Source organism: Hyperolius riggenbachi, chromosome 4 (genome assembly GCF_040937935.1).
Source record: "Hyperolius riggenbachi isolate aHypRig1 chromosome 4, aHypRig1.pri, whole genome shotgun sequence".
In the NCBI taxonomy this organism is placed as follows: Eukaryota; Metazoa; Chordata; class Amphibia; order Anura; family Hyperoliidae; genus Hyperolius; species Hyperolius riggenbachi.
In genome coordinates, this window is record NC_090649.1 from 183,602,617 (window position 1) to 183,622,081 (window position 19,465).

General features: G+C 43.8%; 1 protein-coding gene across 2 annotated transcripts in view; it reads right to left on the reverse strand.

Moving 5' to 3' along the window:
- The window catches only part of GNB4 (G protein subunit beta 4), a 146,419-nt gene extending 129,517 nt beyond the window's left edge, over nucleotides 1–16,902 (reverse strand). Inside the window, exon 1 of one of the 2 annotated variants that reach the window (XM_068281061.1) lies at nucleotides 16,814–16,902. The gene's annotated coding sequence lies outside the window, so the exon portion shown is untranslated. The remainder of the gene's footprint in view (nucleotides 1–16,813) is intronic. The other variant, XM_068281062.1, reaches the window with a different exon arrangement.
- Between the last annotated feature and the right edge of the window lie 2,563 nt (nucleotides 16,903–19,465).

Sequence of the window (19,465 nt, forward strand, 5' to 3'; positions counted from 1 at the left end):
CCCTCAATTACACTTTTCTCAGGACTCTGCATAGGGAAGGAGGGAGGGAGGCACTAGGGGAGGGAAGTTAGCTGCCTTTCCACCATTAGGCGCCTGTAGACACGTGCCTACAGTGCCTTATAGTAAATCCGGCCCTGTGCATCAGTGATATTTCTACTATTAAGTCCCACTAATCTCACAAATCAGCTTCCATCCCATACAGACAGCCGGTAAAAAACAGCATACTGATGGTCCAGATAATCCTCCTCTCTTTTTCTATTTCTACCCTATTTCCTCCTGATGGGCAACCTCATTTATACCCCAGTATAAGAAATCGCTGTTTTGTATTTTATACTTCTGAAGTCTGTTTTTAAACGAAAATAGTGGGTATTCTGCCCTGGTCTGTTGGACATTTTGGATATACAGTAGATGAAAACTCTTAAAGCCCATCTACACTATTTTTTTAGCCGCTTCTCCCCAACTCTCCTTCCATATACACCAAGATATCCAAAAGTGCTAGTAATGGCCTTAGGCTGGGGCTTCAAGTCCCCACCAGCTTCTGAAAGTGGGCTGCTGTGTTAGCCTAGTCTCCAGTGGTTGAGGTGTGCCTTTGGCCATATAGCTGTCTGGACGGAAGGTGGAGGTCATGGGACCCTAAAGGTAAGGATCCTTGGAAGTGAGTATAGGGAGGTTTTCAGAGGTTGGGGAAAATACAGTCAGAATTGCTGTGGTAAGGAGATAGAATATAGCTTTAAAAAATGTGTAATTTTGCTTTTATATTGATCACGTCAAAAGCTGTAAGAGGCAACAGAATGGTAAATTGTAAACTGGAGAATTTGCTTATGGCCTTTGACGCAACTGAGGGAGCATAAGAATCCTCATGGTGCAGCACAGATCCATTTTAAGGACAAATGGGTTATTTTTGTACCAAACCACAGAAGAATAATAAAAGCGAGAAGGAAACTGAATTTAATTAATTGCAATAACTTGTTGTACAACCTTGGGAATACTTTTATTTAATGCATTATGGAGTTCTTGTTGATAGGAGAGATGTTATATACAGTAGCATTATTTTTACTGTAGATTTCCTATTAACAGAATGCAGTATATTTACTAGCTAACATTGCTGCCAGTGTTTTCACGGGTATGCAAAAGAACTATAATTAAGGACAATTAAGCTTTTTTTGTCTTCTGCTTGAAACAATAGAAGTGCAGGAAGCAAAGAGATGCCACTTGCATTGCCATTCTTCTTTAATGTGAGAAACTGCTTTGCATATTACATTTGAGGCGTTTATCACCCAGAAGAAAGGTTCTGTTTAACAAAAAGGACATCACAAGGCACAAACTAAAATTTGCGTGGTCTAGCACCAAACTACATACTGTAAAGATCACTACCACAGGACCTGTGCCAATAATTATCTACAGAGGTACTATAGTTTACAAAAGAAAGCTCAGGTACCAGTGTATGAAAAATACACACTACATTAGTAAATGAAAAATAGGGTGTAGCTGTCACAGCAAGAGAGCCTCTGTTCTCAAAGCTAATCCTCCAGTGGCCACTCAATGGGGTTGATTCACCAAATCGTGCGAACCCATAGCGCGGCTGCGCTTCCGTTTTGCGCACGTCATAATGTGTGGACGCGCAAATGTGAATTTTAGTGCGTGAAAATTCGTGTTCACGCGCGAAAACCGTTACACACGTTATAGTGCATGCAAAACACTAGTGCGGCCATGCTATGAGTTAGCAAGGTTTATCAACCCCTATATGTGACAATATGGTACTGCCATGCAATCTTATGGGTCAACTAAACAATCCCCTAGTTGGAAAGTAAGTCTTATGGGTGCCTTCTATCAAAGGTGTATCATCTCATAGTTGTACCTTATTTTTAGCTGTGAACTCTCCCTGCTGCTCTACTCCACCTACACCAGTGATTGGATCTTCACAGCTTCAATGGCTGTTTGGTTTGGTCAAAGCACAGGGTAAAATGGAGAATGCAGAACAAGTCACTGGCTGAAAAATGCCCTACCTAAAGGACCTACAAGATTGCCTCTGATATCTCTCACCTCGCCGACTCCATCTTCCAACTACTTCTTTGAAATTGTAAAACACAGAGCAGGTCAAACTGAAAAGTCTCTTAGCCATAATGGCCTAGGAATGAGGAATCATAGAGGTAGCAATTGCAACCAGGCCAATCCCCATGTGACCACTGCCTGCTAGGCCATATAATTTTCAGTGATCTTACCTGTCATGTTGGAGAGCTCCCTATCCTATTACTGCCTGCTCCTCCTCATAGCTCCCCACAGCTGTGACACAGTTTACACCTGGTCTGATCCTGCAGTGGGGCTAGTGAGTGATGTGGCATAGGAAAAAAACCATAAGGAGCCTGGAGCAGTGATTGGAGAGCAAGGAATGGATCATTAAATACTCTGCTGCCATTACACTGCATTGTGTTGGGCATACAAGAGGTGTCTCTTGTTTTGGAGACCGTTCATCAGGACTAGAGTCCTTTGTGTGTGTACATATGAATGGGGGGAGGGAGAATGGAGAACAATCTCCACAACCACTTACCTTTTTAATGTCCCTCTTAAAGCCAAAAGATATACACAGTGTGAGAAACTGCTTTACATATTACATTTGAGGCGTTTATCACCCAGAAGAAAGGTTCTGTTTAGTATGAGAGTTACACAGATGCTTTATTAAAATGTATCCATTACCTTGGATATATGAACCCACAATGGAGGCTAATAAATCCACAGTGGGACATTGCAGGTCCGTGCATACCCTGATGGACTTTATATTTTATAAAGGGATGAGGGCTTTAACCACATTGCAGTTTATCGCTGCATACTGAAGCTTTACTAAATCACCATATATATGTATTATGGAGCCTTGGTGTCCTGAGGAGGCATGGGGTCACGCGAAACAGCTGTCGACACTGGCACGTTTGTAATCTGCTGTGAATCTGACCGTGCTTGAAAATATTTATGCAACTGGAGTTCCGGAATCCGCCTTCTTCTTACCAGTATATATATGTATTATGTTTGTAATAATGATAAATCCTGTAAATTGTTATGGTTTCAATCTATAAAAAAAGCACCCAAAATGTCCCAGAAGCCATCATTTATCTGGAAGGAGCAGGGTGCACAACACAGTGTCAGAAATGTACAAGAGGGAAGGCTTTCAAACAGCTTTAACTACTTTCGCTAATTGAAATCTACGCCCTGTTTTGATGCTGTTGTGGCTGCCAGGGCGTAGATTGCAACTCACCACCGCTGCACGCATTCGCCGTCCCACAGTTCTCGCCGCTGTCTCCCCGCCGTCTCCCGACGCAGCTCACTCGCCCTGCCAGTCTCTATGACGGCAGAGCCCTGTGAGCCAGTCAGGAGCCCATTTCATTGGCTCCTGGCCGTGTCTATCAATGTAAGCAACTCCCATTGGCTTACATGGATAGACACAGTCAGGAGCCAATGAAAGCGGCTCCTGTCCAGCACACAGGAACTCTGCCGTCATAGACACGAGTGGGTGGCCCAGGTCCCCGATGTGCGGCTGATACTTAAAGGAATCATCAGGCGATTATAAGGACAATAAGTGCTACTTACCAGGGCTTTGTCCAGCCCCAAGCTCCCAGCATGTCCGTCGCTGTAGCTCTTCCGTCAGCCGTTCGCCGCCTCCCGGTCCCCGGCGATGATGTCAGGCCGACCTCCACCTGCGTGAGCGGCGCTGTCAATCACCGCCACATGGTTCGGAGCGTACTGCACAGGCACAGTAGTTCTGCGCAAAAGGTGGATCAGCGCAACACCAGGCCGCTTCCGAATGGCCTCCATCAGAGATGCGCTGAGCCCCCCCAGGAACTACAAACGCACCTTAAACCCAAACAGAAGCTCTGCATATACACCAAAAGCATGGCTTTTTAGTGGGAGCAGCTGACCAAAAACAAATTACATTAGTACATAGCAAGGAAATGAGCAGCGCTACTTAAAAACAGACTAGTGCCTACCTGCAAAAGAGTGCAAGCCCCACTTGTGGGGTCGAATACACACCGAGCATACACATGACCTGCCTACCACTAGAGGAGGATGTTGGTCTCCATTAACAGCTTGCATGCAACCTATTAAGTACTCGTCCCTCCCACTGCGAAGAAGTCAATCCTCCATGGGAGGGGCCTAACACTAACTAAATCCTAACCTATGTATATGCATAGCCTGGGTGCGGCTAATCAAATAAAATCGAAAATTGAAAATTGCGCAAAAGGTGGATCAGCGCAACACCAGGCCGCCTCCGAATGGCCTCCATCAGAGATGCGCTGAGCCCCCCCAGGAACTACAAACGCACCTTGAACCCAAACAGAAGCTCTACATATACACCAAAAGCATGGCTGTTTAGTGGGAGCAGCTGACCAAAAACAAATTACATTAGTACATAGCAAGGAAATGAGCAGCGCTACTTAAAAACAGACTAGTGCCTACCTGCAAAAGAGTGCAAGCCCCACTTGTGGGGTCGAATACACACCGAGCATACACATGACCTGCCTACCACTAGAGGAGGATGTTGGTCTCCATTAACAGCTTGCATGCAACCTATTAAGTACTCGTCCCTCCCACTGCGAAGAAGTCAATCCTCCATGGGAGGGGCCTAACACTAACTAAATCCTAACCTATGTATATGCATAGCCTGGGTGCGGCTAATCAAATAAAATCGAAAATTGAAAATTGCGCAAAAGGTGGATCAGCGCAACACCAGGCCGCCTCCGAATGGCCTCCATCAGAGATGCGCTGAGCCCCCCCCCCAGGAACTACAAACGCACCTTGAACCCAAACAGAAGCTCTGCATATACACCAAAAGCATGGCTGTTTAGTGGGAGCAGCTGACCAAAAACAAATTACATTAGTACATAGCAAGGAAATGAGCAGCGCTACTTAAAAACAGACTAGTGCCTACCTGCAAAAAAATGCAAGCCCCACTTGTGGGGTCGAATACACACCGAGCATACACATGACCTGCCTACCACTAGAGGAGGATGTTGGTCTCCATTAACAGCTTGCATGCAACCTATTAAGTACTCGTCCCTCCCACTGCGAAGAAGTCAATCCTCCATGGGAGGGGCCTAACACTAACTAAATCCTAACCTATGTATATGCATAGCCTGGGTGCGGCTAATCAAATAAAATCGAAAATTGAAAATTGCGCAAAAGGTGGATCAGCGCAACACCAGGCCGCCTCCGAATGGCCTCCATCAGAGATGCGCTGAGCCCCCCCAGGAACTACAAACGCACCTTGAACCCAAACAGAAGCTCTGCATATACACCAAAAGCATGCTGTTTAGTGGGAGCAGCTGACCAAAAACAAATTACATTAGTACATAGCAAGGAAATGAGCAGCGCTACTTAAAAACAGACTAGTGCCTACCTGCAAAAGAGTGCAAGCCCCACTTGTGGGGTCGAATACACACCGAGCATACACATGACCTGCTTACCACTAGAGGAGGATGTTGGTCTCCATTAACAGCTTGCATGCAACCTATTAAGTACTCGTCCCTCCCACTGCGAAGAAGTCAATCCTCCATGGGAGGGGCCTAACACTAACTAAATCCTAACCTATGTATATGCATAGCCTGGGTGCGGCTAATCAAATAAAATCGAAAATTGAAAATTGCGCAAAAGGTGGATCAGCGCCTGAGCAGTACGCTCCAGTCCACGTGGCGGTAATCGACAGCGCCGCTCGCACAGGCGGTCGGCCTGACGTCATCGCCCGGGACCGGAAAGCTCCACAGGCGAACGGCTCACCATGGAGATGCAGCGAGGGACATGCTGGGAGCTTGGGGCTGGAGGAAGCCCCGGGTAAGTAGCACTTATTTCCTTATAATCGCCTGATGATTCTTTTAAGTGGTTAAAGACATAAAGTTTTTACAAATCAAGATTTTTCCAGATAAATTGTCCTACATAGGCTGACAAACTACAAGCACCTACATTTAAGATACCTCCTGAAAGCTACCACAGAAATAAGGAAAAAATAATTTTGCAAGCGTATCAAAGAATAAAATCTAATAAATCTCAGTTATTTGGAAATGGAGGGCAAATTGAAAAATGGTTCATACTAGGGAGTGGCTGCAGAATGAGTGAAGCTTATGTGAACATTAGAATAAAGCACAATTTGCATTAATGCGTTGTATTGCCTTGCTCTTCATTTAATATGCAAGCTGTGGTTTCTTAGAAAAGCATTAAAATCACTGGAGGTCCCAAAGCATTAATATTTTTCTAAAGAGCTTGTGTCAAAGTGCAATCTTACTGAAAGGATTTTCTCATTCATAGTGCTAGTTTACCAAAGGAAGTGGATACACATTTATCTATTGCCAGTACTTATACAGTGTTGACATATTACAGTATTTTAGGTAATACAAACAATGTAGATCTTGAACTGTCCCTAAGTGGACCTAGCATTCAAGTGTCCATACCAAATTCCAGGACTAATTTGGAAAAGAAGCACCTAGGGAACACGGCAAGCACATGCACACTCCATGATGAAATTTGATCTTAGGACTTATGCAAGAAGACAATCGCTCAGCTCACCCAGACTCCCAGAGCACGAAGTTTTTACAAAGAATGTGTGCATCAAAGGCCGCCAGCCTCAGGTCATCCAAGAACCAAGAAGAAGTTTCGCGCTCAAGGGATATACTGACTCAGAGATTTATTCAATAAATCAATTATATATGCTGTAACGCGTTTCACATCAATGTCCACTCATAGGGACTCTATAAGTGAGCATCATCTGATGTGAAACGCGTTAGTGCATTTGTTCCTTTATGTGTGTATCATTGGTTTTTTGAAAAAATCTCTGAGTCAGCATATCCCTTTGCTAATATGATGACGGTGTATATTATGGGACATCTAAACTCCCATGTCAAATAGAATCTCGATCATGTTGGGCAACTTAATTTACACAATGTATGTCCAGGCATTAACACAGTGCCAAAAACATTAAGTAATTAGTTAGAAATGGCTTCTAAAACATGCAATTGAAGAACCAGGTCTAAATTCCTGAAAAAACTATAGACAAGATATGATAGTCTATGGTGGAATCTGGAATGGCTGGCTATTCCATAATAACAAATGTTGTATGTGATTTGGTAACTTTCTATTTTTTTTAACAGATAGTGACTGACACACTGACTAACTGTCAGTAGTGCAAACTGTCTTTAGGATACAAGGGACTCTCTTGGTGCCCTCTGAATTGAAGACAATCCTTAGGTGTTCATTGCAGCCACGCTAGACTGAAAGGAGGGCCATAGTCAGGAGGACCACCAGAGTTGGCTGCTGACTCATCTACTGGCCAGCCGCACGTTCTTATACTATAACTGTCCTGCAACATTCTGCTACATTTTCCCAATCAGTTATCACCATGTATCTACACATAAAATGCATAGCTGATTTAAAAAAAAATAATCTCAAAGCAAAAAAGTACTAGAGGTAAAGCAGAACCCTTACAGCCAAAGAAACTCTATGTTTCATTTTCTCAAAAAACTAAAACGAGGAATCGTCTTGGTGGCTCAGGGCAAACAGATGCACTTTTGGCCCACTTGTATGCTATTTTTATCAACTGTGTTGACTAATAAAATGCAATCATTTCTCACAACAGAATACATTCTAGGTGCTACAAATAAGGGTGACTAATGCAGCTGCAGAGTAAGCGTTTATTTCCAGATGGGTTAACTATTGTGGTAAGGAATGAGTGAATTTTGTTAACATAAGATAATGACATATTGTCACTATTGCCACTGCAACAATGTAAATAGCACATTGCATACAACTATAAGTAAGGGTTGCAATCTTCACAGCCACAGACCATGGTGTCTAAAGTTATGCATGGAAACTGCATTTAAAGAGGAGCTGCAGTGAAATTAAGTTAAAGGCTTATTTTTTACAATAATCATTTATAAAAAATGTAATCAGTAATTGCCCATTGTAAAATCTTTCCTCTCCCTGATTTACATTGTGAAATGTAGTACATGGCGACATCTTTTCTGCTGGCAGGTATTGTCTGCGGAAGGAGATGCTGCTTGTTTGGCATTTGGAAAAAGCTGTCATTTCACACAATGTAGTGAGGTTCACAGACAGCAAACTGTCAGGACCTCGGTCATGACATCACACTGTGGGAGGGGTTTCACCTCAATATCAGCCATACAGACCCCCCTTATTATCTATTAGAGAAAAGGGAAAGTTTTCTCGTGAGAAAGTGGATATCAGCAACTGATTGGAATGAAGTTCAATCTTAAAGTTCCTCTTTAATTGATCTTTTCTGCATCACATAAAAGCAGGAGACTTTTGACAACTATCATGAAATGTCAAATAAAGATGAACATTCAACTGCCTCCATACTGGCTGCTGTCAAGCTCCACCCTCCAGGCTACTCATATCCACACCATACTTGTCTCCTCATTTGAACACTATTTTTTTCAAATTATTTTGAAATGTACAGCCCTGGCCTTTACTAAAGCTGGCCACTAACGTACCAATTTCTAGTGAAAAATCGTTCGAGCGATCAGAAATTCTGATCGGACGAAAAATCGTTCACTACACCATCAACTAACCAATCATTGCTTCCTATCTATCACGACCACCAAGAAAATCCAAATTTTCGTTCGACGAAAATTCATTCGGGCGACATTTTTTTCACTCGTTCATAATCGATTGTGTCCATCAATGGAGATTATTTACAACCAATCCGATCAGAATTTCTGATCGCTCGAATGATTTTTCGCTAGAAATTGGACCGTTAGTGGCCAGCTTTAAGGTGGCCACTAACTGTCCAATTTCTAGCAAAAAATCGTTCGAGCGATCAGAAATTCTGATCGGACGAAAAATCGTTCACTACACCATCAACTAACCAATCTTTGCTTCCTATCTATTACGACCACCAAGAAAATCCAAATTTTCGTTCGACAAAAATTCATTCGGGCGACATTTTTTTCACTCGTTCATAATCGATTGTGTCCATCAACTTAGATTATTTACAACCAATCCGATCAGAATTTCTGATCGCTCGAACGATTTTTCGCTAGAAATTGGACCGTTAGTGGCCAGCTTTAGACTACACCACAGTAGGATAGCATTTCTTCACTATTACCCTATTGTACTATGGTCCCATTTATTTACTTCCAGATTATAATGAGTCTCCTTTATCGGTACTGCCATATTATTACCGCACTTTCTTTGCATACACCCCTTTGTGACGCTTATTACATCTAGTCCTTTTTAAATTTGTGCATATTGGGCTTTCACTCCTTCCTTAACAGTGACAACTGCAGTGTGACCCATACAACAGTACCACTGTCAAACTATCAGGAATCCCACATTGGATAGCACTTTAGTAGTCCCAACTAGAAGCTCCAACACATTTGTGCTGTGTGGGATGCATATCAGGCTACAGAGTTAGTACGTCCTCAAACATGAGGTCTGGGTAAAAAGAGTTGCAGGGTGAAAGAGAAGGCCAACATTCATTTTGTCTCAACTGCAAAGTCCTGTGTGTAAGTTCCTTAACCTTCATACACATCTGGACATGGGACTATGGGTTGATACACTAACCGCCGGTATTTCCTTTAAACAGACATATTGCATGGTGTTGCCAACAAAGGAAGGGGACGGTGTTAAAAGCCAGGTAGAATCCATTATGGTGGGTATAACATGGCTGCATCTTTCATTGGCTAAAATTAAATGGAATTTTGTATATTTTTGTTCTATTTACAGTATATGGTGCTGAAATAATCTGCAGTGCTGAACCATGAACCATTTACACAAGGCCTGTCGTGCATAATATAGCGATGCGACACCTTTTGATGGCCTTAATAAAGCATCAATACTTATTTTCTTAATTTAATACATATATATCTTAATAATACATATATATCTTAATTTAATACATATATATATATATATGTTTCTGGCTACTATATAGGTGTGCAGGCATGTAACTGCAAACAATATAAATCTAGCAGGGGTTTTAATTTTTTATTGAACAGACCATTGATATGCACTTTAAGTAGTGCAACTACTTGTGATGTACATGTACTACGGTAGAATCATGCAGAAGCTTCTATTCCTTTCAGTGGAAAGGGGGGGGAATTGTGATTTCACTGATTAATCCAAGTGTACCTGTACTTTCCCCTACAAAAAACTGAATAAAATCATTCTCTATTTATTTCAAGTATTTAACATGCTGCATTACACCAACATGCCTGTGACTAGACAAAGACACAAACAACATTTATTTTGAGCTTTTCTCCTGGAGGAATCAAAGCGCCAGAGCTGAAGTCCCTAGGGCACACTCTATAGGCAGTAGCAGTGTTAGGGAGACTTGCCCAAGGTCTCCTCACTGAATAGGTGCAGGCTTACTGAACAGGAAGAGACAAGATTTGAACCCTGGTCTCCTGTGTCAGAGGCAGAGCCCCTTAACCAGTACACTATCCAGCCACTGCTGATATTCTAAAGTCTCCTTTTATCCTCTCCATATGCTTCATTGGGAAAGCAGACGTGCATTGCATCAGCTGTTACTGTAACTAAAGTGATTTCTTCTCAGCTGCTGCATGCACACAGTCAGCGCCTCCATGCATGTGAGGATCTCTCTTCCCTGCTGACTGAATGTGGAATTGCAGCAAACCTATTGAATCTATAGTGTGTGGCAAATATTAGTTCTTGCTTTAAGCAGACCTACAAGCCAAATGGGGAGAGAGAGTAAGAGAGCATTCTGTTCATCTTCAACACCAAGAACCTTATTTAATGCACATCATTATTAAAGAGTACCTCCAGCGTAAGCTGAAGTGCAACGAATCTTCCCCTTACAGTCCCCTAATGTATAAATCAGCTGTTCACTGTTCCACAGGAAATTACCATAATTGGTAGTCTGTCCCCCTTTGAAAAAAAAATGCTACAGCTGTTTTTGCCCAAAGCCTGCAAAGAAGTCTAAAGCTTTGTGGCCACCACCACTGTGTTGCTAGAGCCCACCTCCAGCTCAGCAACCGTAGCCTTATAGTGGGGGTCGAAGCAGGTCATTTCGGCGCCTGGGACCAAAGCTGGGTGCGGTGCAGTCATAGCACTAATGACCCGCGCAAGAGTATTTCGGGGATCCGACGATCACCAGACCCTGAATTACATCTGCCTCCGAGTTGCCACAAGTCGGGGGTAGGAATAGTATTGAACACCGCCGGAGATTTAAGCAGCAGCAGAGTGAGTCATCATTCGTCTCACCCTGCACCCAGCTCACTGGCAGCGCAATAATACGTATGCGTGGGAGTGGCCACAGAGCTCCAAACTTCATTGGAGAGCCTTAAGATGTGATGGGGGGAGTTACCAATTATAGTCATTTTCCAGCGGAGAGATTTTTATTGCCGTTCAATTGTTGGATCTACATTAGGGGACTGTAAGGGGAAGATTAATTGCTTTTGCTTGGCTAATTAATTACAATGGCACGACTAAACAAGAAAGCTAGAAGATGGTAAAGTCCAGCAAGCAAGTACAGCGAGTAAAGGAACAACCACCAGTTAATTTACCAAGATGGCGTTTCGGAACAAACTCTTCTTTCAATGGGCGTTAAAGCGATGAGGCAAGCTGTGAGGAAAGTGTCCTGCATGCTGGACTTTACCATTCTCTAGCTTTGTTCTGGCACTGTTTTTGCTGAAGGGATGTTTTCACCAGTACAACTTTTATACGCAGTAGCTAGTTTCCTGTAGTTTAGTTAGCCCTATCCAAACTGTAGGGTCCCCCTTTATCAAGGCATGTGGTTACCACATGTCTTGATAAAGGGAGACCCTGCGTGGCCCCCGAAACAATTGTTGGATTATTGTGGAGACTAGCACAATAAAAGGTGTGCTGTAAGCTGGTGGTGTGCTGGTGATCCTTGTGGACTGACTTGAATGTGGTACTGCCTATACCACTTCACCAAGCACCCCCTCCAAAATCGAATGACGGAAGGTGTGCCCGCTTCATTATGGAAACTTTCTATCTAAACTGTAGACCTACTTAATCTTTGTTCAGATAGCCTCTGTGCAACATTGTAAATATTGCCTTCATATACCTGGGGCCCATACATACCCTCAATCAATGTCACCCAATGGGGATTGGGACCCGATCCTTCAGGCAACATTGTAGGCCAAGGCTGTGCAGACAGGTTGCATGCTGTTCTGTTCAATGCAGGGAGGCAGAGTGGCGCAGGAGAGATGTCATGTGGGATGGGCGAGGTATTTTCTGGCTGAAATGGTATAGCTGAAGTGATCCGCCAAGATTGTTTGGGGGCTGAATTCTCGGCTGAGTTTTATTAGATTTGTGTATGGGCCATAAGTCAGTGTCTTTTTTTTTGGCCTTACGCACAATATATGTTTTGAAATTGAAATCGTATATAGTGCGCATACTTTTTATATCCATAAGTAAGTCATCACTTTCACTCACTAAAATTAAAACACACAGGGCCTGTTTACCTTACAGTTCCCAAAAAGTCAAATGCAAAACTTGGTGCAACCAAAGATTTTGCACTTTTATAGCATGACATTTTTTGCACATATGTGTGTTTTTGTATTTGTGTGCATGTAATTGGGTTTTTGTATTGCATTTACACTCTGAGTCATCCAATTTGGTATTAAGGAATACCCAGACAGTTCATGGTACCCCAGAACCACCTTGGAGTGATGCATCATGGGAAACCACGGTTGCTCACTTACAGCTGAATTATGACAAATACCTTTTGTTTTAAGAAAGCAAAATTACATTTCCAATTTGGTATTGTGAAAGAAAATAAAACAGCATTTTTATGCAATTGTTTGTGCTTCCACTGACTTACAACTAAAGGAAAATGCATCAAAAATGCAGCATGTAGTGCATTTGTGATACAGCAAGAACTGCATAACACTAAGGACTCGTTCACATCGAGGGCGTTTTCAGCATTTTTTCAAGCTCATGCGATTTTCAAAATCGCCCTAAAAATGCTTGTGCAATGATTCCCCATGAGAGAGCTCACATCTGAGCAGTTTGTTTCTGATCTGCTCAGCAAAGCGGTGCCTGTACCATTTGTTAGGCAATTTAGCCTTATTGAAAGGTATAGGAAAACACAAAACGCTCACAAAATCACTTTGTGCAGCAATTGCGTTCACGTTTCTAAGAATAAATACATTGTTTGTATTATTTTCCAGGTCAAAGAGTTCACGTCCTGACTGACGTCAGAAAGTGAGAAAACGAAATCACACTGCAAAAGCGCTTACAAAAGCATAGCACGCAGTGAAGCGCCGGGAGGGGGAAAAAAGTGCAAAAAAATCGCTGCCGTCAGTGATTTCGTTTTTAGATGTGAACAGAGCCTAAAGGGGGAAAAATGATTTTCAAATTTCATTTCATATAGAAGTTTAAAGCTAATTTTGTCTTTGTCTTGCATTTTGGATGTGGGCATTTTGGAGAGCCTCGTTATTCAAAAGATAAAAATAAATTATTGGGAGGATCTCAATAAGCTAGATAAAGCAATAAATACAACATTTAGACATGCACCTGAAAATGCTTCTTCCCCAATATGGAATGGGAGCAATAGCACTAACAGGCCATACATATTATATTGACATATTACTATTACCATATACTGTATATTATCTTTATTATTCATAACAAATGGATCATTATAGTTCGCCAAGCCATAAGTGATGAGGGCTGCAATCTACTAAGGCACATGCCAAAAGCTTTGACACACAAGGCAATCATTTTAACGCATTTACAACACCAGTGATGATATTTTATTTGAAGCAGATAAAATTAATGTGCAGTGTAGCATGATAACTTTAACACAGCTGGATTTTTTTGTGTGCTCCGTACTAAATCTGGTCCCATACCTTTTGTGCATACTGTTGTCATGGTTCCCTCTACTGAGGTATCTAACTTTTATTATATTTTTGTCTTTAGGTACAACATATAATACATCTGTAAAATACACATGCCAGCATGCGCAGTATAGGGTGCTTATACTTACCTGTCCATCAGTTTGGTTGTGGCACTTCTCAAGTACGCATACCCAGAATGCTCCCGGCCATGACTGCTGTGCACATCCGCACAAGAGCATGACATTACAGGGAACTGCTCCATTCAGTTACAAATAGAGAGGTCAGAGTGGTGCAACAGACAAAATTCCAACCCTATCAATGGGCAGGTAAGCACCCTATGCTACACATGCTGGTGGCGTACATATATGTCGAATGACGGCTCACCCTGCTGCTGTTCAAATACCCGGCGGCATAAAATACTATGTCCCCTCCGAGACGTAGCAACTCGGAGGTAGATGTAGTTCGGGGTACGGGGATCGCCGAATGCCCCATATTACCCTCCCTTACGCGCCTCACGCAGTATAACATTACTGTTATGGGACTCCTAGTTCCAGAGCTCGGCACTAAGCTCCAAAACCACCTGCTTCGTGCTGGTGTATGTATTTCACAGATTTATTCTCAGATCAGGTGCACTTTAAAGGGCCCAAAAAAATTGGACTTACCTGGGGCTTCCTCCAGCCCACCGCAGCCAGCGAGGTTCCCCAGTATCCACCTGGCCCCTTAAGCAGTCCCACTGGTGGCTCCAGTAATGTGGCGACTTTGGGTGAAGTCGAGTATGCACACCCTAAACGCGCACCATGCATGTCATCACGCTGGTCGGTGTTAGAGTCTTCACATGCTCGGTTCTCTAAGACTGAACTGCGCATGCACAGGACTCTTACAGGGACCAGTGTGATGGCGCAATGCATGCACAACTTCACCCAAAGTCACCGTATTACCAAAGTCGCCAGCGGGACCGCAGAAGGGTCCAGGAGGATGCCGGGGAACCTTGCGGGTTATGGTGGGCTGGAGGAAGCCCCAGGTAAGCCCAGTTTTCTTTTTTCTTGCCACCGTTCAGGGTCCCTTTAAGGCACAGAGGTATAAGCATAGTGTCACCATCAGTGTGTGATGACCCATGCACATCAGTTACTGCTCAGCATACAGTGCATCCAGCAGGAAGACTCACATGTATTTGTATGCCATGGATCTCCCCTACACCCTGCAGGCTCTGATTCTGTGTGTGCCCACTTTGTACTTCCTCTTTCTGTACCCCTCTCCCCAGGGCCGGGCCGAGGCATAGGCTGAAGAGGCTCCAGCCTCAGGGCGCAGTGTAGGAGGGGGCGCACTATTCATTCTGCTGTCATTCCCAATTGTGTTTGAAGCAAAGAAATAAGAAAAGGGCACACATAGCAGTGGCTGCAAGCCAGATAACTAGAGATTAAGGTGTTGGGGATTTTGGGGGCCCTCGGGTGCCTCTTAGTCTAATAGCAATTAGTGTGTGACGGCTGGGGGGCGGAGGGATGGAGGGGCGCACTTTGCTGTCTCAGCCTTGTGTGCTGAAGGACCTTGTCCCGGCTCTGCCTCTCCCTGAGATCCACTATTAAGAACTTGTGTCTGGTGACCAGGGGCAAGAATAACAAAAAGATAAAAGTCATTGAACAGATTAGGGACAAATTGAGCCCCATTGCACTTGGAAACCATAGGGATCGCAATGGCTGTTGTGAAATCCCTGTTTTGTGAAAGTAAAAGGAGGACAGCCTATGGTGTGGATGTATGCATGTGACTGCAATTGGAAGGCTGCTAGTTTTCTAACCTTTTTTTAGCAACCCTTGCTGCTATGTGTGATATGATTCAAATGAGAGATGTAAACCCTTGCCAACTAATAAAATGTGATTGTTAATGAATCTCAGCCAATTCTATAACAGCACTGATGATCTCCCATAACCTCCAGCACAGAGATGGCCTATCACACCAGCAGTGTTCCTGGTGGCCATAGAATTGAGAAACCAGGACCAGATTATTGCAGGAGTGATAACCAGAACTCTGACATTCACAAACAAGTACACATCATGTACACTAGCATCAGTAAATAGCATCCCTCTATTGCTCAGGAATACTAATGTGGCAGCTCTTATAATGAAATATTCATTGTTTGTAATGACGATTGTATAATGCATTTAGCCGACACTTCCTTCATGGTGATTTCAGCTGCTTCCAAATCACCCCTTTACGTCTTTAAATACACACCCATAGAATGGATTAGCCCTTCTTACACAAATGTAACATTTGAATACATCCTCCCAAATCTGATAACTGTGCACTTGCTTTTTATGCATTCTGCAAATACAGTCAAGGTGAACAAAGCGAAATATCAAGCTCTGATAATATACAAAATAATAATAATAATGATATATGATGAACAGGCAGAATAATGTATCTCTAGCACTGAATATCATCACCAGTAACGTAGGCTTTCCTGAAATATTCTGATTTACCAATTCGTGTTAGCCTGGCAACAAAAAGGATAAGCGCATGACTCAATATGTATTTCTCATTCAGGGATGTGTTCCAGCCTCCTATGGTGGCACCATCCACATAAGGCACACCCACAGCGACACACAAATATAGAGCATCTTCATGTGTCTCCACTGTGTCACTGTGATAAGCAGCAGGAAAGATCTCTTCCCTCTCCCCCCTGCAAGGATATCCTCCCCATTACATAAATCAAACCCAGCATTGCAGTCACTCCCTGAGGAACATTTCCTGAAGCCTCAGTGCAATCATCTGAATTACTATGTAATCCGCACAACAGTCTAATCATGTATACAGAGAAGAACGGCCAAGATATACATAATCCTTCTAACAGGAAGACTGAAATACACTGCACTGAGTTCTATTTGATGTACATTTTTGTGACTCATGATAACTGATCATAAAATGGATGATTAATTAGTATCAAGACATATAAAAGATGATCTGCCTCTATAGGAAAGCAGTATAATGAAAACACTTACCTACAGGTTAAGTGATGGGCTGTGGATCACATGTAATTGTGTTTTTTCCAGCTGAGATCCTTTTGTCCTGTCTCCCTGTCTGCTGTAAGGGAAGCTGATGGAGGGAGGCTGTGCTAGGGATGCTTTCATACTTCAACCCACCCATGCAGCAAAGGATGTTGGTCCTTGTAGTTTTCAACACACAGCATCATATTGATCCTAGTTCTGCAGGAAAAGGTCTCCATATTCAGCAGAAAGGATGGAAATAGTACAAACTGACTAGTATGTTTTATCACTGTTGCAACCAATATTTAAACATTTAAAACACCAAGCTGAAATGTATTACCCTGTCTGTTAATCCATCCATCCATGATTAATCAGGCTTTCTCTATTTCCTAAACTATTTCTTTCCAATACCCTGTCCTGGCTTATTTTAGCCTAATGTTACCATTTCAGACAGAATGCAAAGGGGTTAGACTATCTTTTGAGTGTTCATTGCTGTCTGTGTCCCCAGCTGGGAGGATTTCACCCGGCTTCCTCTTCTAACAAGCAAGAAGTTTTAAATCAGGATGATACCATTTATTGGCTAACTACAAATGAATAAGAATAAACAAGCTTTCGGCCTTGCAGCCTTCGTCAGGTTTACATCCTATTAGTTTGCAAGCTGGTGGTACAGACAGCTTATATACATGCAACATCAAAAGGGAAAACAGATATTTCTTTCAAGCATAAATACGTCATTAAGATGCCTTAATACAAACAGACCATCTAAATGGGGTAAGATAAGGATCCTTGTTTACTCCATTGCTCACAGACCTGGTATTAGGATTGACCCAGAGGTATCGTAAATTCTTATTACAACAGAGAAAGAACATGTGTGCATCAACCAAGTGAACCTGACAAATCTGGCTTTGCAAATTTGGCCTATTGGCTAATCACGAGACATTGCTCATGCAAATAAGCATTTGCTTTCTCATGCCTAAATATGCAGGGTCAAAAACCAAAAACCGCAAAACAATCGCCCTGCGGGAATTAGTTCATGCTATATAGCACTATCCAGGGGCGCCACGAGGAGGCTTCCCTTTGCCCCCATACAACCGGGGGGCCGCGGGGGTCCCAGGCACTCTCACCGCCTGGAACCCACACAGCGGCACCCCGGAGGTGGAGGCTGGGGGGTGCAGGCGATCTCCCCAGCGTGGCCAGCGCCGGGAAGAGCCGCCCGCACACACCTCCCAAGATTAAAAACAGGCACTTACCTCAACGTCCATTGCGTTCTGCTATATGCGCATAACCTGGGCGCGACACATAAGGGGCGGACAGGCGCAAATAGCCTGCTCCAGGGCTCTCACCTCCTAAAACAAGCCACTCACTACCTGCCCTCAGAAAAAAGAAATGCAATGCTAATTACAACAGAGAAAGAACATGTGTGCATCAACCAAGTGAACCTGACAAATCTGGCTTTGCAAATTTGGCCTATTGGCTAATCACGAGACATTGCTCATGCAAATAAGCATTTGCTTTCGCATGCCTAAATATGCAGGGTCAAAAACCAAAAACCGCAAAACAATCGCCCTGCGGGAATTAGTTCATGCTATATAGCACTATCCAGGGGCGCCACGAGGAGGCTTCCCTTTGCCCCCATACAACCGGGGGGCCGCGGGGGTCCCAGGCACTCTCACCGCCTGGAACCCACACAGCGGCACCCCGGAGGTGGGGGCTGGGGGGTGCAGGCGATCTCCCCAGCGTGGCCAGCGCCGGGAAGAGCCGCCCGCACACACCTTCCAAGATTAAAAACAGGCACTTACCTCAACGTCCATTGCGTTCTGCTATATGCGCATAACCTGGGCGCGACACATAAGGGGCGGACAGGCGCAAATAGCCTGCTCCAGGGCTCTCACCTCCTAAAACAAGCCACTCACTACCTGCCCTCAGAAAAAAGAAATGCAATGCTAATTACAACAGAGAAAGAACATGTGTGCATCAACCAAGTGAACCTGACAAATCTGGCTTTGCAAATTTGGCCTATTGGCTAATCACGAGACATTGCTCATGCAAATAAGCATTTGCTTTCGCATGCCTAAATATGCAGGGTAAAAAAACAAAAACCGCAAAACAATCGCCCTGCGGGAATTAGTTCATGCTATATAGCACTATCCAGGGGCGCCACGAGGAGGCTTCCCTTTGCCCCCATACAACCGGGGGGCCGCGGGGGTCCCAGGCACTCTCACCGCCTGGAACCCACACAGCGGCACCCCGGAGGTGGAGGCTGGGGGGTGCAGGCGATCTCCCCAGTGCGGCCAGCGCCGGGAAGAGCCGCCCGCACACACCTCCCAAGATTAAAAACAGGCACTTACCTCAACGTCCATTGCGTTCTGCTATATGCGCATAACCTGGGCGCGACACATAAGGGGCGGACAGGCGCAAATAGCCTGCTCCAGGGCTCTCACCTCCTAAAACAAGCCACTCACTACCTGCCCTCAGAAAAAAGAAATGCAATGCTAATTACAACAGAGAAAGAACATGTGTGCATCAACCAAGTGAACCTGACAAATCTGGCTTTGCAAATTTGGCCTATTGGCTAATCACGAGACATTGCTCATGCAAATAAGCATTTGCTTTCGCATGCCTAAATATGCAGGGTCAAAAACCAAAAACCGCAAAACAATCGCCCTG